General features: G+C 42.8%; 1 protein-coding gene across 2 annotated transcripts in view; it reads left to right on the top strand.

Moving 5' to 3' along the window:
• The first annotated feature begins 2,503 nt into the window (after positions 1–2,503).
• The window catches only part of LOC131572816 (plexin-B2-like), a 255,163-nt gene continuing 231,041 nt past the window's right edge, over positions 2,504–26,625 (top strand). Inside the window, exons 1-2 of one of the 2 annotated variants that reach the window (XM_058826193.1) lie at positions 2,504–2,587; positions 12,150–12,252. The gene's annotated coding sequence lies outside the window, so the exon portion shown is untranslated. Of the gene's footprint in view, positions 2,588–2,610; positions 2,984–12,149; positions 12,253–26,625 lie in introns of those variants that run through there. The other variant, XM_058826194.1, reaches the window with a different exon arrangement.

Below are 26,625 nucleotides of genomic sequence, written 5' to 3' on the forward strand. Positions count from 1 at the left end.
GAACCCAGCATGGAATTCTGTAACCAGAGTGCTGTGGTGCACATTTGTGTCCCAGCTGGCAGAAGCATGGGCCAATATGCCATGCTGCTGCTTTAGCATATCCACATGTGCCTGGCAGAGCAGCAACTTATGGAGGCTTAGCAGAGAAGATGGCTATCCTGGGGTGGGATGCTGTGTGACCACCTCAAGATCCAGATCAGCTTCATAATCCTTGTGACACTTGGCAAGGTCAAGTGCACAGCAAGGGATTGTTACAGATTGGTTGAGGATTCAGCACAGCTTTCACTTCACCAGCTCTTCTTTCACATTAAATTGTTGCCATTGCTCTGATTCCGTATATGTCCATAGGCAGGCTTCTTAAAAAAAAAAAAAAAATGTCATGAGGCCAGAGCAACAGGAGCCAAACAGGAGCTGGAAGAAACTATTCCAGCCATAGGGAGCTGCGTTATGAGCTGGGAGAGAGACAAGGCTTGTATTTAACCTGGGCACAGCCGCCTTGAGATAGCAAAAGTGTGGCAAGTACAGTCCTGGTCAGATGGAGCAGATGTTAGCTTTTCCCCAGAGCAGGGAGAGCAGATCATTAGGTTTGGAGCAGGCAGGGTAGGGGGATGAGTGACAGAGACCCCAGCAAAAGGCCTGGGACAGAGTGTGATGGAAGACAGAGATTCACAGCCCAGGGCACAGAGAGCTGCCAGGCTGTAATTCCAGGGCATTCTGCCAAAACTTAGGGTACAACCTGGCCAGAAGCCCAGATGTTGAGAAAGCAGCCTGGAAAGTCAGGTGTTACCAAGTCCATTAGCAGCCTGTGAGTCTCTCCTTACTGGATTCCTCACAAAGAGTGCAGGACGTGACTAACCTAATTTTCCTAGGAAAGTCCCATTTCTCTCTTCAGATTCCCCTTCTCTCCTCCAGTAAGTGAAGAGATACAGAAGGGGAATCCAGACCTTCAAAAACACTAGAGTTATGCCAGAGCTGTTCTTTCTTATCTTGCAGTGACTCAGCCCAGTCAGGTGAAGAGGAGGAAGGAAGCCAATAAACAAGGACAAGGGCCTTCTGGTGGAGGTTAGCACAAAAGCTGGGCCAGTGGCAAAATCCAGCCAGCACAATCTGCCTCTCCTGTGCAATCCAAAAGGGAAAACCCCACAAAACACTAATGTTTGAATGGTCCTAACCCACTGCTAAGTCCGTGGTGGCACTTTGCACAGCCAGGGTCTGAAAGCCACTTTTAATGTGTTTTCCAAAAGTATAACTTTATTCTTGCCCACATTTTTGGAGTTGATTTTTAATTATTTGGTCTTTTTGCTGTTTTGAGATGTAAAGACAACTTTTCAGCAACTTCCAGTTTGGGAAGCATGGTATTTGGACCAGCTGCCTCCTGCTGTTTTAGTAGGGAGCACAGCACACACAGCACTTAATGAAGCGGCACTCACAGTGCCAAGCGCAGTTAATTACTCCTTGAAACATTGCTGGTCCACATCCACATGGAAAGTTACAAAGTCTAAACAACCTGACCAAAGCTTACCTGAACCACTCTTCTAGGACATCCCTCCTTTTAATAGATTATCCCTATATTAGCTATAACTGAGACAAATTTAATGTCTGAACGTGGAGATGGCGATGCTATAGCAAGGCAATGGATGCTGTGTTCACAACAGGTGGGAAGTGGGCTCTGCAAGAACTTGATCTGCTTCTGGGGGAAGGCAAGAAAAATTTGCGCACAGGCTTTTTACTAGAGTGCTCGAGCAGAGAAAGAACCTGCAGGAATTGTGATTCCAGAGAATTTACCTAACAGGAATTACTTCAAGTTCAGTAAAAGTGATGCCAGTGACGTATTCTGGGCCCCTCAACGACAAGGGTGTACAAGAAGAGAGGCAGCCTCTGGGCGCTCAGAGACTCTGCTCAGGGGATAAGGGGCGGGAATTACACTGTTCCTTCATGTTCAGGAGCTTCCCCAGAATACCACCGGGATACGACAGGTACCCCAAGGCCGTAAGGTACAGATCGGCAGGCAAACCCTTTCCCAGCGGTCCCGCCGCCCCGCTGGAGAGCGCCACGGAGGCCGAGCGCCGACCCCGGCCACGGGCAGAGGCTGCCCAGAGCCAGTTCCCGGCAGCTCCCGCCGCTCCCCGCTGTTCACCCCAAGGGCCCAGGGGCGGCTGGGGCTCGGCGCCCCCAGCGCTGGAGCTGCCGCCCCCGGGCCGGCCCCAGGCCCCCGGGCGGGGCTCGGGGCGCCCCCGGTTCTCCGGGAGCGCTCGGCTCCACGGGCGGCCCCGCTCCGCCGAGCCGGCTCTGCCTGGCTGGCGGGCAGAACAAAGCGGAGACAGGGAAAGGAAAACGGAGAGAAAGTACGGCTCCTGCCGCCTCCCAGCCCTCTGCCTGGATCCCCCTGCATGAGACAGCGCTGCAAGCGGATCCTGACCGGGGGCAGGGGGTGGAGAGAGGAGGAGGAGGCGGACGGACAGAGGGAGGGAGGGAGAAAGGGAGGGAGGGAAGGAGGGACGAACGGGAGCCTCTCTCCTTCCCTGGGCTGTTTTTTCAGTTTCCTGTCTCGCATTGTGCTCACAGCGGATATGTGCTGCGCCTACAGGTGTGTCCCCTCCTCGCAGCTTTTCCCCGGCTCCCAAGCGTAGGCTCTGGCTGTCGGGGGGCGGCGGCGGATCGTGACCGCCATGTGATGATTATTTCTCTTGGGGCGGTTTCTCTCTCCTCTCGCTCTCTGCCTCCCCCTCCCTCGCTCCCCGCCGCTCTCGTCCTTCCTCTCGGAGGTGGCCGCAGCCGCTGCCGCCTTCGCGCTGACTCCGGCTGCGGTGGCGGCGGCGGCGGGGCCCGCCGGGAGCATGGGCGGCCGCCGGGGGCTGCCGTAGCGCCTCTGTCCAGCCCACCGCCACCCACCCCGGGCTGCCGGGGCCGCCGCTCCCGCTCGGGCAACTCGGACGGTCCGTGCCCGCGGGCTCCCTCCCGCCGGCGCCTGCACCTGTTGAAGGTAACGCAGCCCCAGCCCTGCCGCCGCGCGCCGCGGGATGGGGCGCCGAGGGGAGGGGGGAAGGCGGATTCCACGGCGACTTCCCCCTGTCTCCCCCAGCTCGGGAGCTGCTGAGTTGTGGGTAGAGCAGCTTTTCTCCTTCTCGGCTGCGGAGCCAGGGCCGGGGGTAGGCGGCGATGGCCGGGTCGGAGGGGGCTTTCTACCGCCCTCCCCATGACCAGATGGTTTTGGTTAAGGGGCTCCCGGGCGGCGGCTCTGGACTCGGAGCGCCTTTCTCAGCCGCCGTGCAGGGCGGGGAGGTGGGGGAGGCGCGGGGAGTCGGCTCCTCCCGACCGGCAGCCGGGGAGCGCCGGTGTCCGGCGAGCTCCCTCCGCCCCGCTCGATGGAGGCTGGCTGCTCTTCCTGGGAGTTTCGCAACCCCGGAGCGGCCGGGGTCAGCAGCCCCGGTGCCGCGGCTGACACTGGCCCGGCGCCCACCCCGCGCTCCGCCTGCGCACCGCCGACTCGGGAACTCGTTTGGGATTTTCCTGCAAGCGTGTTCTGTCTCTTTGCAGAGGCAGCTTTAAACTTTCTTTCCAAACTGTTAATTAGATACACTGTACTTTGCTCATGTTCTGTGCAGACGAATGGGAGTGCGAGGCTGGAAAGAAAGGCTTGTGACTCAAGGCATAGTTATTTGGGAGGTGCAGAACATCTTTGCGTGCCGCGTTCAGATGGGCTGTACCTGTAATTTGTGACTTTTCCATCTCCGAGACTTCGTCGGTCTTGGTGACACCGGGAGGCAGAAGGATCTTTAGCAGTTTGGGTCCTTTTGGGGTTAACCAGACACTCGGTTGAATATACAAAGGAGGAAGCGCAAGTTTATCGCCTCTCTGAAATCGGATGGAAAATAGCATTGCTTTTGTCCACGAGTTACAACGCTATGGTCCTGCCCCTATGGCTGAACCCCTCATCAAATGATAACTTGCTCGTGAGGGAACTTACGCTTTTGTAACGAGGGCTGTTACCTTGAATGTGATGATGAGCTTATTGAACACCAGAGGGAACTCTGAATAGGTAATTCATTCAGGGGAGATATATGCTTATTTTACTGTTTATGTTCTCATTACAATGGAATCTAGGAGGAAGCAAAGGTTGGTAAGTAATAGGCTGCTGGTATGTACCTAGGATTGACTTCAGTTTTCTTTACAGTTGTTTTCAGAAGACGTCAACTCTAAATTTGGGCTGGAAAAATAATTTTTTTTTTCCTTTTTTTCTTTTTTTCTTTTTTATTTTTTTTTTCCTCCCCCAAAGCTTGAAACATGCAACTGGTCTTGCAGGAGCAGGGTTGTGTACTATGTTATAGGCAAATCAGTTGGAAGACCTGTTCGCTATTTGCCGGGGAGTGAGATTATACATGCATGTTGGGCTGATGCTTAATGCCCTGCCTGCCTCTCAAGTTGTGAGACAGATCCAGCACACTTGGGTACGGGGGCTGCTGCCTACAATGGATATACCGGAATAGAACATGGCTCCAGCCAAAACAAAAGGGAGGGAGGAAGGAAGTCTACTTCCAAGCCTAGCATGGTTTGTCCTCCTTACCTAGAATACTTGTGGATCTAAAGCCTAGTCTGATTGCCTGTGAAGTAGAAAATAGTCTTTCTTTAAATATATGACTTAAACAAATACAGAAACTGAATGGTGTCAGTGTTTGGGAAAAGAATTTGAATGGTGGCTTCTGGTACCAAAAGCTGTTTAAGTCATCTGAGGTTATTGTAAGAAGCTAGGGTCAACCCATCAAAATTTGATACTGTATTTTGTAGTAACCTGAACCCCCAAAATGTGCAATGAGCTTTGGATTCTCATGATAGTCTGTTACAACAGTATTGATAGCCAGGCTTCTTTGATACTCTTGGATTGTCATGGCATGGGAAGTATAGCACATATATATAGTAAATAAATATATATATATATTTATATTAGTAAATATAGTAAATAAATACACTTGCGACTCTGACTTATGCTCCAGAAGCTGATGCATTCACCTGTTCATCCTGTCCCTTTGCCAGAGGTTACTCTGCCATTCAGGGTTATTTCCTATTGAACTTTGAATCTGCCAAAGTTTACAGACAGACATGAATGTAAACTGTATTTTTTGGCTCTTTGTATTAGTGTGTGATGTTGTGAAGTCTGATAGCATGAATCTCCTGTATATCTCTCTGTTGTGACAGAGGGACAAAGCAAATAGTTTGGGTCACCTGAATTGAGCTGCAGTTGTGAATCATAGTCCATATGCATCTAAATTCTTCTGAAATGGCAGATTTCACTGGTGAGTCCAGTGAACTACCTCGTACCAGAACTTGATGAGCAGTGGTAGTGGGGAGACAGCTCTGCACAAGGAGAGGCTGTGTGACCTTCTTGGTAGGTTGGTCAGCAGCACAAAAGGTTCTGGGCTTCAGAAGGATGTAGTAGATGGTGTGTTTGAACAGCCCTGTCTTCCTCTCCTCCTTCATCCATTCTAGGAATCAGAAAGTGATCCAAGTTTTTTTGTTCTTTTATCTAAGTCTTACTTTGTTCATCTGACTTGAAGACTTGTTATGTAAAATATCCTCACTAAGGGCGCAGCATTACTCTGCCTGAATTTTCTACAGATGATGTTGGAAGTTGGATAAAGGCTTTGTATAGCTTTACAAAACTGGGAGTTCTTTGCCTTGCATGCAGAAGATCACTAAGAACAAATTACATTTTGAAGGGAGACCTCTTTATGAATGCCTATTGAGAATGAAAAAGTCCCACTTAATTGTTGCAAATAGGTTTGGATTCTGGCTCAGGTTTGAGAAAAAGATTTGCACATTTGTTTATTTTTATGAAGATGTAATACCAAGTGTTTGTATTTTTGTAATGGCTATAATTTTAAATTTTTTAAATTATTTATTGTATGAAGCACTGAATGAAGATATTTGTTACACTTGTGTCACATTCAGAACATTGAATTACAATTGTAAAATTAAGGTAACAAGCTTAAATTGGGGTTTGCAACTTTAAGCTCTTGCCAGCAAGCAGTTAATGGCAACATTAACTGCTAGAAAAGTAATTGCTACTGTTCTTTTACTGTCATTTTGTTCTCACTCTCCTCCAGTCAGCCTGTTCCGCAGAGATATCATGAATATTCACCGAAATAGCTTGGCATTGTCACTTATGCAATTTCTCATCAGATCCAATATGTTGATGAGCTAATGTGCACTTGATTAAATGTACTTGATTTATGCAAACAAAAACTCTAGGTCCTTCTTGAAGTAAAGTTAGCACCTGCACAGCTATTAGTGAGATGAGAGTCTAAATAATTATGATGAAATTAAGTAAACAAACAACCTCAGTGTGGTATTCCTCCTACTTCTTCACTTTTACCTTTTTGTTCAACTCAGTAGTGGATATTTATTTTGGCTTTTCTTATGCACCATAGGAAATTGTAAAGCTCAGCTTATAGTGGAGGGTCTATTTAAATGGCTAATACTAGGGGGAAAAAGAATTCAAACAAACAAGAAAAAGAGTATTATTAGCTGTAGTAAGGCCAGGGGGTAGCTAGGATTAGTGGAGTATTACTTAAAGTGTTTTGTTTAAGTATGAGTCTAACTTGGATTTGACACTGGGCAGTTAATCCTTGTTGAAAATAAAATAAAATAAAATCACATAGCCTGAGTAAGTGATTGAGAGAGTGTCTGTTGTAACAAAAACCAGTATTTGTATAGTAAGTGGTTTAGCCTCTTACTTTTCAATTGATCAAACATGTAGAAATAAGGAGTTGAAAATAGACATTTTATTTAACCATCAGTGGCTTAATGGTACAAAAAGCTTTCTAACTGTCTATAAAACTGCTCAAACCTGGCTACCAAAAGAGGCCATGGAGTCCTTGCCCCAGGAGGCAGCAGAGGATGGATGGATGGAGGAGGGAGAGGACACATACTTACCCAAGTCCTGGAGCAACCAGAGAGACTGAAAAGCTGTCCAGAGGATCTTGTGGACCTGGGGCTTACTTTCTTTAGGCAGATAGTAATTTAGTTATCTGTTGAAATCAAGTATTTCTGCTTCTGTCTCTGCAGTTGAATCTCTGGAAATATATAACTTTGGGATCTTTTGGAGTTTCCATCTCAGGTGGTTGAGGGAAGACTTGCTTGTTGTTGTAATGTCTAAAAGTGTCTGTGCTTAATAAATGTTACTAACAGTTAAGAAAAAAATCTCAGCATCAACGTGATGGTCAGCCCCCGCTCTGCTCAGCCTGACACCACCATAATACGGGGCAGAGTTTGCCCCCAGGAATGTGTCAGCAGAGCTGTGGTCACCAGCCACGTGCTTGTTGGGACGCTTGGTTTCTCTTTGGAATTCAGCTTCTGGGAGCTGGCGCCAGCACGGATTGATGATTAGCACCATGCTGAGTTCCCCAGACTCATCAGCCTCAGTACTCATCAGGGGACAGAGTCCACCTGGCACCTTCTGAAGCACTTCCGACCTTGCTCCACCTTTGTAGTTAGCTTCCAAGTTTCTGCCTTTGTAGCTTCACTTTCGACATGCCCCTGGTCAAAAAGCTTTGTGATCCTGGGAACAAGTGAATTTAGTTGTTTTGATTTATTCAATCAAATTGTGTCTTCAAGAAGTTAGTTATCCAATCAAAACCTTATTCCTAGTGTTCCACTTGTTTTCTTCTTAATTGGCATCACTAGTTCAAGGCCAAGTAAACACGTAAAAAGTGAAGGCAATCAGTCTTCCTGACTTACCTCTGGGCACAGCAAGATCATAGCTCAGATCCTCCCGGGAGCTATGTGAAAGCATACGGAAAAGAAAGAGGTGGCTTATGACTGACAAAATGGCTTCAACACGGGCAAACTGTGCCTGACAAATTTGATAGCCTTCTATGACCTGGGTTACAGTGTTGGTGGATAAAGGAAAAGCAACCAATGTCATCTGCCTGGACTTGTGCAGAGTTTGACATTGTCCCACATGGTATAGTTGTCTAAACTGGAGAGATACGGATTTGACAGATGGACCGCTCAGCAGGTTAAGAATTGGCTGGATGGTTGTACTCAAAGAGTTGCAGTGAATGGCATGATGTCCAAGTGGAAACCAGTGGTGCTCCTCAGGGATCAGTATTAAAACCAGCAATTTTTAACATCTTTGTCAGTGACATGGATATGGGATTGAGTGCACCCTCAGCAAGTTTGCCAGTGACACTCTGGAAGGAAGCAATGCCATCCTGAGGAACCTGGACAGGCTTGAGAGGTGGGCCTGTGCAAACCTCATGAAGTTCAGCAAGGCCAAGTGCAGGGTCCTGCACCTGGGTTGAGGAAATCCCAAAGACAAGTACAGGCTGGTAGAGAATGAATTGAGAGCAGCCCCGAAGAGGAGGTTTGGGGGCTGTTGGTTAGCATCAAAGTCAACATGACCCAGCAATGAATACTTGCAGCCCAGATGTATTCTGGGCTGCATCAAAGAAGCCTGGCCAGCAGGTTGACAGCAACATAAGAAGGTTGTGGCACTGTTGGTGTAGTCCAGAGGAGGGCCATGAAGATGATGAGTGGGTTGAAGGACCTCTCCTATGAAGACAGGCTGTGAGGGTTTGAGGGGTGTTCTGCCCAGAAAAGAGAGGGCTTCAGGATGATCTAACTGTCCTTCCAACACCTGAAGGGAACTTACAGGAAAGATAGGGCAAGGCTATTTACAAAAGCATGCAGTGACAAGACAAGGAGGGATGGGTTCAAACTGAAAGAGTGTAGGTTAGATTACCTATTAGTGTGAAGGCTGTGAGGCACTGGAACAGGTTGCCCAGGGAAGCTGGGAAGTGAGTGCCCCATCCCTGGACATGTTCAAGGCCAGGCTGCATGGGGCTTTGATCAGTCTAGTGGAAGGTATCCAGGGATGTTGCAATGAGATGATCTTTGAGGTCCTTTCCAACCCAAACTTTTCTCTGATTCTATGATTTACATAATTTGCAGTGAATGGCTTTGGTATTATTTGACAGTCACAGTTATCTTAATGTTGCAGATGTCATTATTTCTGTCTGTATTTTAAAAGCCTTCTCAATCCTACAATAATCCAGGAAGCCATAGAAAAAATCTGCCCCTAAGATATCCTAGTTCTGTGCTGGACCTTCAAGCAGACCCATCAGAACCACTCTTCCAGATTAGGTACATGGAAACTGCCTGTGGGCAACATGATTTTAAATAAAAATCCATGAGATGTTTAGCACTTAAACTGAATTGTTCCAGAACTTACTTTTTTATAACAAGGTATGTTCATTCTAATTGCTGAACAGACCTGACTAGCATATTTCTAGTTAAACTGGATTAGGTCTGCATGTTGAATTGGATTGAAGAAGCTCTCATAAACCTGACGCTAATCTTGCTGTATCTAGAGGAATTGTTAATGTTATCTGTGTCTCAGAGAAGGGATGCAGAAAGCTTAATGTTCTGTCTGTACCTACTGGCTGTTTTCAATATGTAAAAATTTGAGGAGTGAACTCCTCAGATCTTTTTCCCCAGGGCTCTTGTTTATCTTCTAGATAGTTTAAGAAGAGATAGTATCTCTTTCTGATGTCTAAGAGTTGTATATAAAGAAGATCTAGCTCATACATTCCTATTGGCATCACTGTTTAGAATTTATGAAGGACCAGTTTTTTAATCAATGTTTGCCCTGTAGGAAAATTGTTATTGGTCAAATGTATTCAACCACAGGGAGAAAGCAGAGGGCAGAAAATATAAACCATATTGATCTGGTAAAAAGAGTGCAATGGAAATACATGGTGAAGTTTACCATCCTGAATCAGGACAAGTTAGGAATCTTTTGCTGGGGTTTAAACTAGGCCTGAAAAGCAAATAAAAGCTTATTCTTTCCTGAAGATATGTGAGACTTGGAATGATTGATAGTAGAGGGGTATGATTTCCTTCAGCTTGTATTAGTTACTTAGTTTCTCATTAATGGATCTGATTATGCTCATTGCAGCTGGAAGTCCAAAATATGCAACATCTCTCTTAAATATATCAGAAGAACAGTAATTTGGCCTTCCTTTGTGTGTTGTCACAGTGTGTGTTGAACTTAACCATGCTATCTTCATTTAACCAGTATGAGACAAATTGGTATGAACTTAATGTTTGGCCTGTTGAATTGTAGGACAATAAAAGCAGTAGTTTTGACTTCTATTTCCAGTCTTGTGTGATTAAGTAGTTTAAAAGCTGTGAAATTTTTTTTTCTGTGCAGTTTTGACATGCATCATCAGCAACTGGAACTTTTCCCTCATGGACTGAGTAACACCTCATGTGCACATGTCCTATATGGGTAGAAGTTATAAACCTAAAATAAAACTGAAGTGGGTGACTTTGAGGATTTTTTCCCCCCCCACATATGTCAAATGGCAATGGTTTTGTCTGAAAGGCTTTTACACAGGCAGAAGATATCTTTGCAAGCACTTTAAGAAGTTTTTCAAGAATCAGTAACTCTGCAACCACAAAGCTGGTTTCATGGCTCAGATTATGCATGTGCTGTGTGGTCCAGGTGTTGTCACCTTCTGCCTACCCAAGCTGTTGAGATGAAAAACCAAAATTCATTTGCCTTGGCAATCCGGAGTCCTAAGTGGTGGTATGAGTTTATGTATTAGTAGGTTGGATAAAACTCCAGAGATGTGATGTCTCTGTTTATTAACAGATGGCTTCTTGGTTTGACATTTAACTGGGGGAAGATCTGCAAGCATTTCACAGTCCATTGTGCATTTAATTTGTTGTTCAGTAACATCAATGAAAATGCAGGGCAATACCCTTGTGGGTTTTTTTATTAAATTTTTTGATTGAGGGGTTTCTCTTTGGTTTTGGGGTTTGTTTGGGGTTTTTTGAGATTGTTATCTAGAGTTTAGGGTCAGCAGAGTTGTCAACTCCCACAGTTGTTTGAACATCTCACTTGGCTATTGCTCATGGGCCAAAGAAATTGTGGGACTAAAGCATATCTTACCTTGAAAATTCTGAGGGAAAATAATCCATCTTTAAGAATGTTGTTCTTATTTGGTTTTGCCTTTTCAGAATTTCATCTTGGTTCTAACAAGAGCCTTCTATGCTTTTGAATTGCATCTGTTCATCCCTTTTAAGTTTTCTTGTGGCTGTATTAAAGGCTTTTTGTTGCTGATATTTTTTTTCCCCCTTAAAGATGATCAAGTAAGCTGTCAGATGTCTGGGTGGCTTATCAGAAGGACTGAATCTTTAAATCTGATTGTACATGATGCTTTTTAACAAAACACCTCCCCCCTCCCCCCCCCGATGCTAATTGCTTTTGTTGCTCTACTTTGCATATTCTATAATTTTCAACATCTCTTTTTGAGCATCAGCCATGGAACTGGGCACAGTATTTCAGTGTCACTCTTTAGTGCATGCTTCATGCTACCCCAGTCATTATTTCCATTCACTCTCATATCTTTGAACCCAGGAGCTATATTAGCCCTTCTAATAACAGCAGAAGCTCTGAATGTGATGCTTAGCTGTGAGGCTGTGTTGACCTCATCTCTTTCGCTTTCCTTGATTCAGAGGTCACAGTCCTTTGATCTGCAAACCTTACCTATCCCTTGTTAATGAATATATAAATCTGCATTCAGACATGTTAAGATTGTTTTGGTTGGAATGAGCACAGTTTGACAAGTGTAATTGTGTTAACTCTGTGATTTGCCTTCTGGTTCTGTTTCTCATGTACCTAAACCATGTAATCTCTTAATTTTGTCATAAAGGATTTGCTTATTTCCAGGTAGCTAATAAAACACTTAGGTAATGTAGAGCATAATTCCAGTAGTTTTGAACTACAAAAGAAGCATTACAGTTGTGTTGTGATATTACTAATGACAACTTTTCTGAGATCTTAACTAATTTTACATATTTGTCCTATATGTTTTGATGTCCCAATGATTTGATATCTGTTGCTTATGTCACATCTTTAAGCCTTTAAGTTCCTGAAAAAGTCTTCAGTGTGATGCAAAACCAATAGATTTCACCATCCTTACTCTTACCCCTTTTGAATTTATAAAGATAAAATTGAGGAACTTTCTGCAATGCCTTGAGATGCCCATAGACCCCCTGAGCAAGCTCTTTATGTTTGATTGTGGATATTGCCTAGTCCCTTGTTTTATGTGTTCTCTGAAGCTTCTGTTCTGTGTCTCTTCCAGCAGGAGCAAGTACACATCAAAAGGCATTTCATCCCGGACACTATTTGCACAGGAGCCTGAGCCCCAAGAAGTCCCTTTCACTAGCAACGCTTGTGCTGCTCAGGTGCGCTAAGAACTCATTTAGACTGAGGGTTTTGTTTTAACCTCCATTTCTTCTTCCAAAGTGTTGTGCTGCTTGTTTGAGAAGGAGGAGTTTCTTGTGTAGAGCACTGCAGTGCAGTTGGCTTGGTGCTCTGAGATGAGAGACATCTGCCTGGGATATATGTGCTTTAGGGTTTAGGTTGAAATATTACGGCCTCAAATTTATGGTAATAATCTGTCATGAAAATGTATTTACTTTCTAATTGTCCTGGATATTGTCTGATTCGATAGTGATTTTTTTGCGTAGTTTTGTATCTCCTGGACCTGTAGTGTAAAGGGCATTAAGCAACTTGTGGGTGTGAATCATCTCCAAGTTATCAAAACATAGTATCTCAATTGCTCAGAGTAACACTTTCTACTTCACTTTTGCAATGTTTTGCTTGTTGCCACTGTTCAAATTTAAATGCCTATTTGCTTTTCCCAGTTGTTGTAATTAGTTATTCTCTTTTAATTTTGATCCTGATGCCTGTAAAATGAGTAAATGTAAACAGCATTCTTGAAACTAAACTCTTAATGCTATTTTCTCCTAGTGATAATTTGAAGAGGCAGACTGTGTTTTCTGTTGTCTGTGGCTTAATTAATCTACTTGAATTATACTTGAATGGGAACTCTGATATCAGAAGAGGGTTTAGCAACCTTGGAAGTTAGGAGCTTATGAATGAGGCAGAACTGAAGTGTTATTTTATGTTGTTACTTAGCTTGTTGGAAAAGGAAGGTATTTTTAAACTCGTGGCCAGAAATGGCTAAATACTTGCTTCCTTTCCCTCCTTCTTAGAGACTTTTCTGTTTTCTCAGACCTTTCATGTGCAATAACTTGGCATGGATAGACAGATCTCTGTCCCAAACTGAGATGCTCCAATACCATGCTAGTAATTCAGTGGCATCAGTCAGATGAAACTGGCATATTTCCTAGAATACCAGAAGTCGGGGCTGCTTTGTGTGTAGGTTTGGTGTACAGGCTGCCATCTATGCAATCCACTATATGCAGTGGGGTGCTGTAGGGCTCTTGACTGGGGACTTCAGCATGGTGGTTTTGTTGCTGTCTTTAGCAAGTAATTTAATTTCTCTGTGATTTTGTGGTATGTTTTGATTTGTTTTGTTTTGTTTTGGGGGGGAGGGGTGGGGGGGAGGGGTGGGGGGGTGTTGGTTTTGCTGTTTTTGTGGGGGTTTTTTTATTCATTGCTTCACTTTGGGGAATTTTGGGAAATCTGTAGATGAAAAGTACAATTTGGTGGTATTTTTGTCAAGTATAAGTAGGTCAGTAGATGCTGCAGCATTCCTTCTTGACCAGAAAGGATGGGGACCTGCTAATTCTCTTAAGTTATCGCATGTTGCTTTCCCAAAAGACCCTATGCAAAAGCAAACTTTGCATCCCCAGATTTCCTGGCTTGAACAAAGCCTCCTACAAAGCACTTTCACGTCGTGCTCTCTGTATCCATGAGATGCCTTGGCAGGAGGGAGCATTTTTGTTCCAAGTGGGTTAGCAGCGGGCACAGACCATCATTCAATGATATGAAATCTTCAGTGGCAGCTCTGCTGTAAGTAGTTCCTGCCATCACTGGCCGGTACCTGCTTGGTTGTGCTACCATGACTATTTTGTGGAGCTGTGCTGTGGACTGGACAGGAGAGCTGATCTAGCATTAGACTATATTATATGTGGTTGTTATACAGCTTTGAAAAAAAGTATTCAGAAGTTTCCCTGCATCTCTGCTGTGTTTCACAGCATGGCCATGCAAACACATGATAATTTGCAATGTTGGACTGAGAAGCTGGAAGGCAACCCCCACACCCCACCCCATATTTAAAAAAAAAAAAAAAAAAAAAAAAAGGAAAAAAAGCAAAAAAAAGGAGGATTCAAGACCTGCTTAAAGTAATTTTGTTGCCAAGTTCTTTGTGTTATCTTGCCTTGCCTGTGTCTGTAGCTCTCTTCTCTTCCTGCCGGTCCCATCCTGGGTGGCCCTATTAGTCAGGGAAGAAGAGGCTTTTGCAAAACAGAGTTAGGGTCTTGAGTTTGTACTTTCAATAGCAGCCATGCTCCTGTGTAGCTGTTCTTTCATTTCAAATAGTGTGAGGTGGTTTTAAGCTAAATACAACCCTTTTACATAGATCTGACTAGTGTCCTTATTCTCTCTGGGTGCTCTAAATATCTTGTTCATATGCACTTCGTGAGGAAGCTTTTTTGTGTTTGTTGGTTTTCTTTCTCAGCTGATGACCTCCACTGCACTGCTAGCACTCTCCTGAAGCATTAACCATGCATAGATTCATTTCCTTTTCCCTCTTACCTCAGTTGAAAAGACTTTGCTCTTGAATCTTGTAAATGGGGTGATAATTTCAAAGCAAACAGCTTCCAGTCCTTTCTTGCCAACTTCTGCCCACAAGGTATGCAAAGTAAACAGAGCAGTTCGGAAATTAGTTATGTACTTTCCCTCCTAGTGCAAGGCATCCCAGGATGGTTCCTAGCCCTTTAAGTAATGAATAAAGGGAAAGATGGAGAACTGGTATGCCCGAATTGCATTTTAATGTATGGAGCCATTGCACAGATCATTCATATTTTACAAGCTTTAGAAAAACCTTGTAAAATGATAGGCTTTAAAAAAATCTCTACTATTCATATATTGAACACAAAAGTGGTTTATTGCTTGCAGCAGAGAAAGAAAAGCAAAATACATAGAATGGGCTAAAAGAAATACAGAGAATTTTCTTCACATATAAAAAAAACAACTTTGAAACAGACCTAAATTTACCTAAATACACCTATTTACCTATTTACCTAAATACCAGGAAGATTCTTACCTCTGGTAGGCTTTTGGAGGGAGCTTAGAAAGATTTTCCAGTGCTACCATGATGTTTATAGATTTGATTTGGAAACTGTGAGTCTGGATGCTGTAATGGTGGGTATGCAGCAGTTACAGAGTACAATACCTTGAACAGGATATGAAGATGCCATTTTGCTGTATTTATTAAAAGGAGACAAGTCTAGGCAACTATTAAAAAATATGTCGTTGAAAGTTGACAAATAAATGGTTAATGCTTAATATATTTAGCTCCATCCTAGGTATTGAACATCTGTATTGAACATCCTAGGTATTGAGCTATCCTGTAGCTCAATTTTTTTACTGATTGATCTACAGGAAAATTTGTTAAATGTGAAAACTAGACTTAAGGTTATCAGCTGTGAGGCTTAGCTACAAGATGATGGTGAGGCTGTGAAGGGCAGAAAACATTATGTGATCTCCTCCAAATGAGATAGGGCAGGTCCCGAGAGTACAAGGCCTGCAGGAATTCAAATCAACAGTCAAGTTATAATCTGAGGCCATGAGCACAAACACAACTTCAATTTTATGCTCATGCATGTGACAGCACAAGTAGGAAGCTGGAGCCCTCCTGATCCCAAAAGAAGATCCTTTATTATCAATTTTACTCCCTTGACATGACTCAAAGGGCAGTACCATAATAATCCATAGTGGTACTCCTTCACACATTTCCATGCACTTGATAAAAGTAGCGTTATGCATGGAGTGTGCTCTACTTCTTTTCAGAAACAGGATCTCTGTTTAAAAAAAAATATAAAATTGAAGGTATTATATACAATATGTATAATATATTTTACAGTTTCTATCAAAGGTTTTTAAAGGAGAGTATGCTCTGTCTTATGGAAACTTTCCCTTCATGTTTCCCAACTAAAGGTTATGAATTTGCTGAAGATGGGGTTTTTTAATAGAAATTCTTGAGTTCCATAAACATTAACTCAAAACACCTGAAAGAATGTAACATATCTGTCTTCTGGAGTATTTCATTTGTACTTGTGCCAAAAGCAAAGCAGCAAACTTGGCTGCAAGGGCCTAGTTTGGCTGTACTTTTGGTCCCTAGAATATGTAAGATTTTATTTTTTTTAGCATAGATTTAATGCTAAGCTCTTATATTTACTGGAGGGAGAGGAAATATTACAATTTGAGTAATTTTTTTTAAAGCCATTTATATATATATTAGCCACAAGGTAAAGCTGATGTGTTCTTGGAATAATTTCTTTTTAAATAGCCATGCTTTAATGCAGCATGAACTCAAACATCCCAAACCACACTTTATTTTTTTGCTCTGTAGTTCAAATAAACCTTACCTTGGTTGACATATATTTATTTTCCTGAGTGAAATTATGAATATCCTCTTTACAAACGAAAAAGAGAGAAGGTGTTGAATTAGCTTCTGCTTAGTGTACCCTCTTTAAAGCAGATATTGCTTTATTAGATTTGATTCAGCATCTGCTTTTTACCTGTGAATCCTTAATGAGGTTAAAACTGTCCAGGTAATACAATTACAAATGTGATGCAAATTGTACCAAAGCCAGAAGATTGTCAGCCCAGAAGCTTTGTGTATGAACTGCAAATCATCAGAGTAACCTTCTCTTCAGTACATTCCTATTCCCATTCTCTGCCCATCTCCTGGGAAAGTAAAGGCAGCAGTAGCCAATGGGAGAGACTGTACCTTCCTGGCCCTACTTGGTGCAGAGATCAACAAACCACACAGGAGTCCACATTTTTTTATTTTTTGTCATTGTGTGGCTGTTTGAATGGCATTCCTCTTGCTTTGTGGGCAGAGAGAAGGCATTGTCTTATCTTCTTCTCTGTCTCAGTTAGAATAACCTTGCTTTTTCCTCAGACTGCACATGTAAAGTATACTGGGGACAGTATAGTTTTCATCTTTTCATCTGGAGAAACCTGGCAACAGATTGCTGAGTGATGGGAAGGTTGACTAATGGGAGCAGTCCTTGCAGCAGCTTTGTATTTTTTGGCTGTTTGAAGAGGAGATAAAAAAACTTGATGTCATCTAAGTTAGGTTTTATCTTTGTGGTGTACGGCTGCACATGTGAAAATTTGAGAATGCTGGAATATTTCTGTTGTTTCTAAGTTTAGCTATGAATATCTATGGCCTACTTAAATCAGATGAACCTGTGTACTTCAAAATGAATAGCAGATTACATGAAAATCAGATTGCTTTCTTCAAGTACGCTGTTGGGAAACTCAAAACATTCAGAGAAAGTGAATTAACTGAAGGTGTGGAGATGCAGTACATCAAACCTCAAGCTACGTGCAGGGCACTCTTGAGAGAGAAAGGGGTACTCTTGAGACAGAAATTGACTTTCTACTCTGTGAAGATGAAGGAAGCATCATGCTGACTCATCTTCCCACTTGGGAGTTGTTCTTCAATGGAGAGGTCTATCATTAGATCTTTTTTGGGAAATGAGGTGGCTGCCATTTTACAGGAGAGCAAGGTGAAAGATGGGTCTGTTACTTACTTACTCAGGAGCAGAACTGCAGATTTATTCCCCAGGCCTGCATACCCAGGAGTAAAAATCATGTGTCCAAACAACTTTGTTCAGAGACCCTCGAGGGTCTCCTCCTGCAGAGTGACCCTCAGGTGGTGTTTTGGGTCTATTTTGTATGTAAATTGTATAAATTCAACTAATGAGATCACACAGATGTTACACAGAGTGCATATTTATGCAATAAAATGGAATTGTAAATCTGTGCTACTAGGTCCAGTTAAACTGAAGTATTAGCACATCAGTCATGAGCAGAGACATGTGAAGAAGATCCTTTGCTAGCATTCCTAGGGAATGCTGCAAATGCTTCACTGTTCCTGGAGTGCAAAATCATTCCTCCCTCCTAAAGAGCATCCAAATGCTTTTAATATTGACCTGGAGATTAAAAAAGCCCCAACAACTAAGTGCACAGCATTCTATTACTGTATTGAATAGCTATTAATATGGTTGCTGCTGGAGATGGGAAGAGAAGCATGGCTGCCTATAGCTGCAAACATAATAGCTTCTAAAGTTTTAAAATGCTCCTTCTGTCTCCTCACACGTGCATGCTACCTGCCATCCTGTGTTTGTATTTTGTATGCTGATTTGGGGAAAGATTTGATTTGACACTACAGCACAGCTTGAGGAACCAGCTGTACAGAATATTAATATCTGATCTTATTTCATTAATATCAATTTCAGGCCTGCATTCCAGAGAGGGTTAATATTAAGCTGGTTTTAATCACAGCAATATTTTCCAGATTCCTAGACAAAATGGACCAGCTGGTTTGAACTAAATTTTACAGTGCAGGAGACAAGAAACAGACTTCCTCACAGGAAGGGAATGTGGCAATGTAAGTCCTGGAAGCATGGGGAGGTTTCAAGCACTGGGCAGGATGTCTTGCTGTCACAGTGAGTGAGGTCTGGCAAGGGCAACACTGAAAACCAGAGGGACATCTAGTCTTGGCTGTTCTCACCTTGGTTTTGGATGTTTCGGATGCCTGCTCACCTCAGGCTCTTTGTTCTGATCCCACCTTGGCTCTCTTTTTGCCTTGTGTTTCTCTCATGGCAAGTGACAAGTTTTCAGAAAAGCTGTATTTCTGGGCTGGCTTGTGGCTGTCCACTCCACTTCCTGCATCCCACCTAAAACAGAAGTGGTTGTGCAACCACTTGCTGGAAGTTGGAGAAAATATTGCAATGCCTGATCTCCTGCGAAACCACCAAATGAGGTCATTAGACATTCATTTTTCTTTTCTTTTTTTTTTTTTTCTTTTTTTTTTTTTCTTTTTTTTCTTTTTTTTTTTTTCAGTTTAGATATGCAGCCTTGGAAGAAATGAATGAACCATAGCTTCATTTTTTCCTCCACTTTTTTCCACCATAAAATGGCATAATTAAATAGCAGCTATATTGTTTTACAAATGCTTCTATGCGTGAAATTAGTGTGCTTCCCAAAAAAGCCCTAAAACTGAAAGACTCTGCAGTGTTTGTTACAGTAAGTTAGGCCTGTGACATTCTATCCTCTGAGAAATATTCCTGCATAGAATCTAGTTATCCAGTTCATCAACATGCATAATTTCTTCCACTACTCCTAGCTTTGAGTCAAGATTGGATTTTGCGAAGATGTCTGCAGAGGAGTTTTATGTATGGAGCTGTAAGAAAAGAAAAGGTTAAAAATTGTGGTTGCAGCAGCCGTGAAAAGCTATAGCATAAACGTTCACTGCTTTAAAATATGAAAAAAACGGTGTCTTTTAAATATCAAAGGGATTAGTATTAATCCAGCACTTGTGATTTTCTTAAATCATGTTATTTGCATAATAATACTCACCACCTGCTATATCTTCAAAGCGCTTTTCAGACATTAACTAATTGATCTTTGTAACACCCCTGTGATGTAAAGACCTGTTATTATCCTCACTCTGCAGATGTGGAAACCACGACCCAGAGTAGTTGAAGGAACTTGTTGGGCACAGGGCTGAGAGAGTGACATCGAGGGTGCCATGTCTCTATTGTTAGGTCTTCTAGCAGTTCCCACTTGCAGCACTTCCAGGGGCAACTACAATTTCTTCTTGCCTTTAGGGAAAAAGAAAGAGGAACCAATTTATATTTTTTTTTGTGTCTTTGGAGGGATATTGTTGGGGGATGTTTGTTTGTTTTGATTTTGAAGATGTTCTGCTAAATGATTTTGCTTTTGTTTTTACTTGCCCTGTAGTCAAAGACAGATAAGACAAAAAGGCTTCTTATAGCTTCTTATTGTGTGTGTGCACCACAGAGAACAATGACAGCTTTTGAGCACTTTTTTCTTTGTTCAGGACTCAAATGGTTTTCTTAAAAGTTCCATCAAGAAGTTCCATCTCAATATGAGAAAGAAGAATGCAAAGAGCTTTACACTGAGGGGGCAGAGCACTGCAACAGGCTGCCCAGGGAGGCTGTGGAGTCTCCCTCTCAGGAGGCAATCTAAACCCTCCTGGACATGTTCATGTGTAACCTGCTTCTGCTGGCCCTGCCTTGGCAGGGATTGGACTAGATGATCTCCAGAGGTCCCTTCCAACCCTAACAATTTTGTGATTCCTTTTAGTAGTTTTTTGTGTCAAACTTGCTCCTGCTTGTCAGAGTAAGAAATTATTAAAATGAGAAGTGACAGGGTGAGTTGTTTATCATTATAAAATTTAAATACCTGATTCCATCCTGTGCTGGCAGTGAGCAGCCATTCCCAGGTACCTGCCAGAAGAGCAGCTGGTGTCTGTGATGGAGGGCTGCTCCAGCAGTGGAAGGCTGGGGTGGTGCTGCCATCAGGATGGCAGCGTGCTCCCAACATCTGCCTCAAGGTGTTCCTTCACCATGTGTCTGGGGAGGCTGTGGGCGTGTGTTGTTCCAGCCCTGGGTGGTGTGGGTGACATGCAGGTGATGTGGAGGTTCCCTCAACCTCCACCACTGCTTTCTTTGCAGCAGAGCTTAGTAAAATGCCAGGTGAGCCTTGGTAATTTATTCTTGGGCCTTAGATCAGCCAGTTGGGTTTTGTTGTTGTTCTTGTTGGTTTTTTTAAATTATTATTCTATTATATTTTTAATTATTATTCTACTCATTTTTGGGATTGAGCTGATAGCTTCCTAGGAAACCTGGGGAAGTGTCAAATAATTGTTAGTTTTGATCTCTTTTCTTGTGGACTTTTCTGTAATATCAACCCATGGGAGATGTCTCAGCAAAATCAGTTTATTTAAAACATTTAAAATAATGGAAAATAGATTTGAGGAGGGATTTGAAGAAGCCATATGCAAATGGAGTCCATACTCTGTCATAAGGCAGGGAATCAGCTGTAGATAAGCCATTCATTGAACCTCCTCTAAAGGAAAAGACCTGGTAGCTGTCATTCCTCTGCTCAGCTGTTACTACTGTGAAGTTTTTCCTGATGTTTATCCTGCAACTCCTGGATGCTATTTAGGTCTCTTGTCTTTAATAGACATGGTGAAGAGTTCATTCCCTTCCTCTGTGACTAATTTCTCCCTAGTTGTGTACTCAGTAAAAGCTAAATCACTTGCCAATAATTCTTGGGTCCTTGAAACAGCAAGAAAGCAAGCTTTTAAACTGGTGAGAGTTCTCTTAAGAAATTGCACTGTTTTGGCAACTTATACAGCCTTGAACTTGTTTGTGAGCTGACCGTATGCTCTGTAACTAGACAGGTTTGTTTAGTAAACTTTTTAAAACCCCTCACCTTTTAAAACCCAATTGTTTCCAGACTGGGGTTCTGTGCTTCTTGTTTAATTTTGCTGTGAACAGAACAGCTAGTGTCTTCATTCAAGGGCCTGCCTTGCTTTGTACCGGCTGATTTACAATACAATGTGTAAATGTAGTAGCAGTCTGGAACAAAGGAGAGCCTGTTTATCCAAACAAATTTGAGGGTGAGGGTGAAGAGGTAAATTGCAGCCTGTTCGCTGAACTGCAGCTTGAAAGCAGAACGAAAGGACCGCAGGGGAAACGTGACAGGCAAATGATTCGGGGGGGCGGGCTTGGCCCAGCGTCCCTGTAATTTTAGGGTAGTGCTGACCCAAGGAGCCCAGGCGAGCTGTCGGGGTGCCCAGGTGCTTCCTGGTCCTTTGGAGGAGCTTCACTGGCAATTAAAGACTTTTTGTAGATGGTTTTTGTGCTTTGCTCAGAGCAGTTTTTCTGTGTCGTGCAGAGTCCAGTGTAACCTCTTGGCAGGTGCTGCTGTGGTTCCCCAGTCCGCAGTGCCTTAGCTGATTGCTTCTACTTGTCCTGAACCGAAGCCAGCAAACACATTTCTTGGATTTAAGTATTCTGGGTATTTTAGCCTTATTGTTAAGCTTGAGTATTTCAGCTAAAACAGCTAAGTCTATTAGCAAAGAGATTAAATTGTGAAGAAGTTATATTGCCTTGTCCAGACATGAAAAATAAATTGTTATAAATAGGCTTCCATCCAAGGCATGATCACTCCTGCAAAACAAATTGGACAGAGATACTGTGGTGCTTTTCTGTGCCTTGCATGCTCGCTCTTTGCACTTCCTGTAAATGAGTTTGCTACCTAATTATGAAATAGGTTAAGAAGGATTACCTGTTCCAACTGTATTGATAGTGCTTCCTAACGCTGATTGCACTAGAGGCTTGGTTTGCTCAAAATCTATTTTTTATTCTGATTCTGCTACCATAAAACATCTTGGAAGGGAGGTTTGCAGAGCAAGGCTGGGACCTGAGTAAGGTGAACTCTTCTTTAACACAGCTCATCAGCTTCTTGGCTCAGTCACATCCTGCGTGCTGTGTGGTATTTACTGTTGCACCAAGAAACATGAAGTTCCATCTGTCCTTTGTTTTCCTGCCCATTAAGTACAAAATTCATTTTGGTTTAGGAGAGCTTTCCCCAAAACTTTTCCTGAGTTATAAATTATGGCTTTTCTGAAATCTTCAGCCTTGCCTGTGGGAAGAACACTTTAATTTGCTTTAACAGTAGATGAGTAATCTAGCTACAGATAGTGATTTTTCAGTTCAGCTGCAGTCAGCTTCTTGCTCCAACTGTTCCACTAAAATTTCAGAGGTGGCAATCAATTCCCAGCCAGCCTTGTTTATTCTCCCCTTGATTTTTCTTGTTCTCTTCTTAGTCTATGACACTGAAAAGTACCATTTTATAAAGCATGTGTGCTGTATTCCTGTTAATGGTTTTCAACACAATTTTGTGAAGTCAGATTGCTGACCTGTTTTTGCTCTGTTCAGTCATCACCTAGAATTTTAGCACAGATACTCAAATATTTCATGCTTGCCACTTCAAAACAGATGAAGAGTATCTCTTCAGGAATATACTTTAACTTCTCTTATCTGTTTTGGTTCTTTCCACTGTAAAATGGAAAGAACTGGGTTAGCATTAGTTAAGCTAGTTTATCTTGTTTTCTGTATGCATAAATAGAAAGCCAGTCTGAGAGCTCTCATTTGGCATGCAGGTCGATTTTATAGGCACCCAGACTTGGAACACATCTTTCCAACATCAGCACATGTTTTCAGCATGTTCTTTGGGTAGCTGAATGGATGGGACAGAGAAATGGGTCTGCAAGCACAGGGGTCGGTGTGCTGAGGCCAGCAGGGAAGCTCCTGTGTCGGGTCATGGAGCGCTTCTCAGGGCATTTGGGTGAGAGAAGAGGGGTACCCTGATGATGTGGAAGCTGCTGCCCCACAAGGCAGGTCAGCAGATGGAATGCACTGCTCTTTAGATGCTTGTTTTTGTTTCTCTAATTAGTATGTAAGGTTAATTTCCTCTTGAGTATGTGAAAGAGGGAGGCTCAGTCTTCAGGGACTAAAGCTGCCTGCAGGAATGGGGGGGTTGTTTTGTTTTGTTTTAAGTGTGGTATACACTGTTCCTTGATGGAAGGACAGAAACTTCTTCATAGCTCTTGTTTTAAAAGCTATGGGCTATGGGTCAGCCCATAAATATTATTAATTTCATGTGGAGTGGCTAAACTTCCTGCTGACTTAGGTAATGTACCCACTGAGCTTGGATAAAAGGTTAGAGATGGCAATTACGAAAAAAATCTTTTTCCATTAAGCTTTTGTAAGCTCAACCAAGCCACTGTCAATAATTACTCTTTTTTGCCTGCTATTGTGGACTGACTATAATCCAGACTTGATTTGCTTAATTTTTTTATTGCTTGAATGTGCCGCTCAAGATACATGGAGAATATCAAGCAACATTGAGTACACACTGAGCAAATGCACTTGCTGGATGTATCTGATGTGTTAAGCAGTGAATGGATTTACAGTATATTTGTAAGTGGTCATAATTGGGCTGTAAAATTGCATGGTCTTGCACTTTTAATTCTCTGTTTGTCTCTTAAATTGAACAAGGTATCTTGCAGAGTGGCATTGGGCTGGAGGGGGTGTACCAGGAGGGCCAGAAATAGCAGCTGTTTGTTTATGCCAGAATTTTTATTCTCTCTCTTCCTTCTCCCTTTCCTAGGGATAGTCTTATGTATTCCACCCACTCTCATTCCCTTCTGGTGAATGTGTGTGGATGTGCTCCAGGACCATATGTGCTCGTAGAGATATACTTCAAAGGAAATTCTAGACTGCCTAGAGAAGCAGTTTGAGTTTAGATGAGGCCTGAATTTGCCGACTGCTACAGCATTTCTTTTGAAGAACCACATGGCAGTGCTGCTGTTTCTTTCCTTCTACACCTTTACACACTGATGAGCACCCTTAGCCCCCAAAGTAAGCGAGCTGCTGCTAGGTGTACTCTGTACAAACTTAAGCAAGCTGAATTTCACTTCAAGGCATCAACTCAGATGAGCTTTTTGGTGGCTAGTTGACATGCTTTAGATTTCATGATGTATTTGCCCAGTAGTGAAGATAATACGAGGTTGTTTCTCTTTTTCCTCCTCCATGCACAATGATTTCTTCAAAGAAGACTTTACCAGGTGGTTTTCTGGAAAAGAGGGAACTTGCCCCAGCTGATTCAGGGACACTATCATACCAAGTCATTATTTCTAGGTACTTAGGATTCTGGCTGCAGACCGAAGGACCTTGTCTGTCTGTGTCTGCTCTTTTGTGGCTATTCTTGGTTAGATGCCTACTTTCTGTTTGACAAACCTCTGCAGGTTCTTGATGGCTTCCATATGAATGGTGTGGTATTAAACTGAATATGCTAAACATACTCTTTGTTGGGGAATGAGGGGCATCTGGTGCAGATTTTGGCATCCTTTTCCTTCCAAAATACAGAATTGCACAATAGCTGCTCCATTCCAGCAGCAGCAGCTTTTGAACCTGCACTGTATTGAAGTTAAATGTTTGCCAGGAGCTGTCCATTACATTTTGCAATATGAAACATTGACCTTTCATATGAAAGGCATTTATTTTATATGATCACATTTATTTTAAAAAGTCCATTTTTATGGGTATTTGGTCCACTACTCTTGAAGAATGAGTGACTGGCAGATGCATCAGTGGACTTCTATATAGCATCTTTCACCTTTATGTGCTCTAGTTCATGGTGCTGATCTTCATTAATTTGTTTCTGTAGATGCAAGTTTCGTATCCCAGACAGGCTGATCCTGTTTGTAGCTAGCTGGAGGTAAGGGAAGGAAAATAGCTTGATTTTTCACAGGTGTTGCCATGCAGTCATGCACTCCCTTCTCCAGTTTTCACTCTCTGGTCAGCCATGAAATACAGCATGTGAGGGTGTGTGTGGAAACTGTCAGCTATAAAAACACCCTCTGAATGTAGGGAATTGGTTGTATTAGGGATGAGCAGTCTTGCTTGCTCGCATCCTAAGCCAGCAGCATGAAATTGCTTTTAGATACTTGAAAACAGCAAAAGAAAATTGCTTCTCCCCCTCACCCTGCCTTTGGAAGAGCATGTTCTTGTTAGCTGGGCTGCTTGTAAAGGTGCAGCTCTCTTTGTTATCCCTAAGATGGTCTGTTGGTGTGCTGGGCGGGCTTCTCGCTTCCCTGACCACATATTTGTTTCCCTATTATTTGCAGCCGGTGGAGTGTTTGTGTTCACAGGATTATTTGTTTACAAATGATATCGTTTCTCTTGAGACTACATCTTCTGATGATGATCAATGGCTCAGTTACTTTTAATAAAGCTGAGGCAGTGAGACACAGGAATTCTTTTGAAGTTGTTGAGGCCTCATCTGAGTCATATAATACCTTAAATGAAAACAGAGCAAATAGGAAATGTAGAAACGAATGACAGGTGTTGGCAGGAGGGATGTTTAGGAAGTTTGCAGCTTTCACATCTTTCTTTTCTGCTCAGGGCAGATGACTGTTCTGCCTTTAGGCACAAACAAGCTACAAATGAGAAGATGGTGGAGAAAAATGGGTAGCAGTGGCATGATGGGAGGTGTGTGATGGATGTGACTGAACAGATCTTTTTCCAGCACAGGCAAAGCTCCTTGTTCTGGTGGACCAGGTTTAGCATTTAGTGCTGATGCCCTTGGCCCCAGGAAGGTGGTCACAGGGTAGAGCTGGCTGGAGGCCAGGACTCAGCAGCTCAGTTTCCAAGGAGGAAAGATCTCCTAGGACCTTCAGCACTGATTAGTTCTGAGATGCTCTGGCAGGCACTGAGTGGTTTTGGGATGTGTTTGGAAGCTGATTCAGTAGACTATAAGAGATATTTTCATATGTTCCAGTTGGCCCCAGCTTTCTTACCTGTAAGTGTCCATAGGACTATTTAAGCCATTTGCTGAATCAGACTGCACATGGGCTTTAGTCAAACTAGCCAAGCAGTGGTGCTTTTCTGCAGATTTGATGCAGTAAAAGGGCATCTTTGAATACTACATTTAACCTTTTCTTTCACAGGAATGGATACGTTCCTATGAAAGAAAGGGGTGAATGCTGAGTGAGGACTTCTCTATTGTTCACTTTTCTAGTATGATGTAACTTAAAGACATTTGTGGCCTCTGAAACTCTTCTGGATAAAACAGCTCCTCAGAGGTGCCAAAAAGGTTGGGTTTCAGGAAAAAAACTGAAGTATGAATATAAGGTATGTTGTGCTGGTAGTTTTTGTAAGCTTGGACATTTGCTACCGTACTGAAGAAGA

This window comes from Poecile atricapillus, chromosome Z (genome assembly GCF_030490865.1).
Source record: "Poecile atricapillus isolate bPoeAtr1 chromosome Z, bPoeAtr1.hap1, whole genome shotgun sequence".
Lineage (NCBI taxonomy): Eukaryota > Metazoa > Chordata > Aves > Passeriformes > Paridae > Poecile > Poecile atricapillus.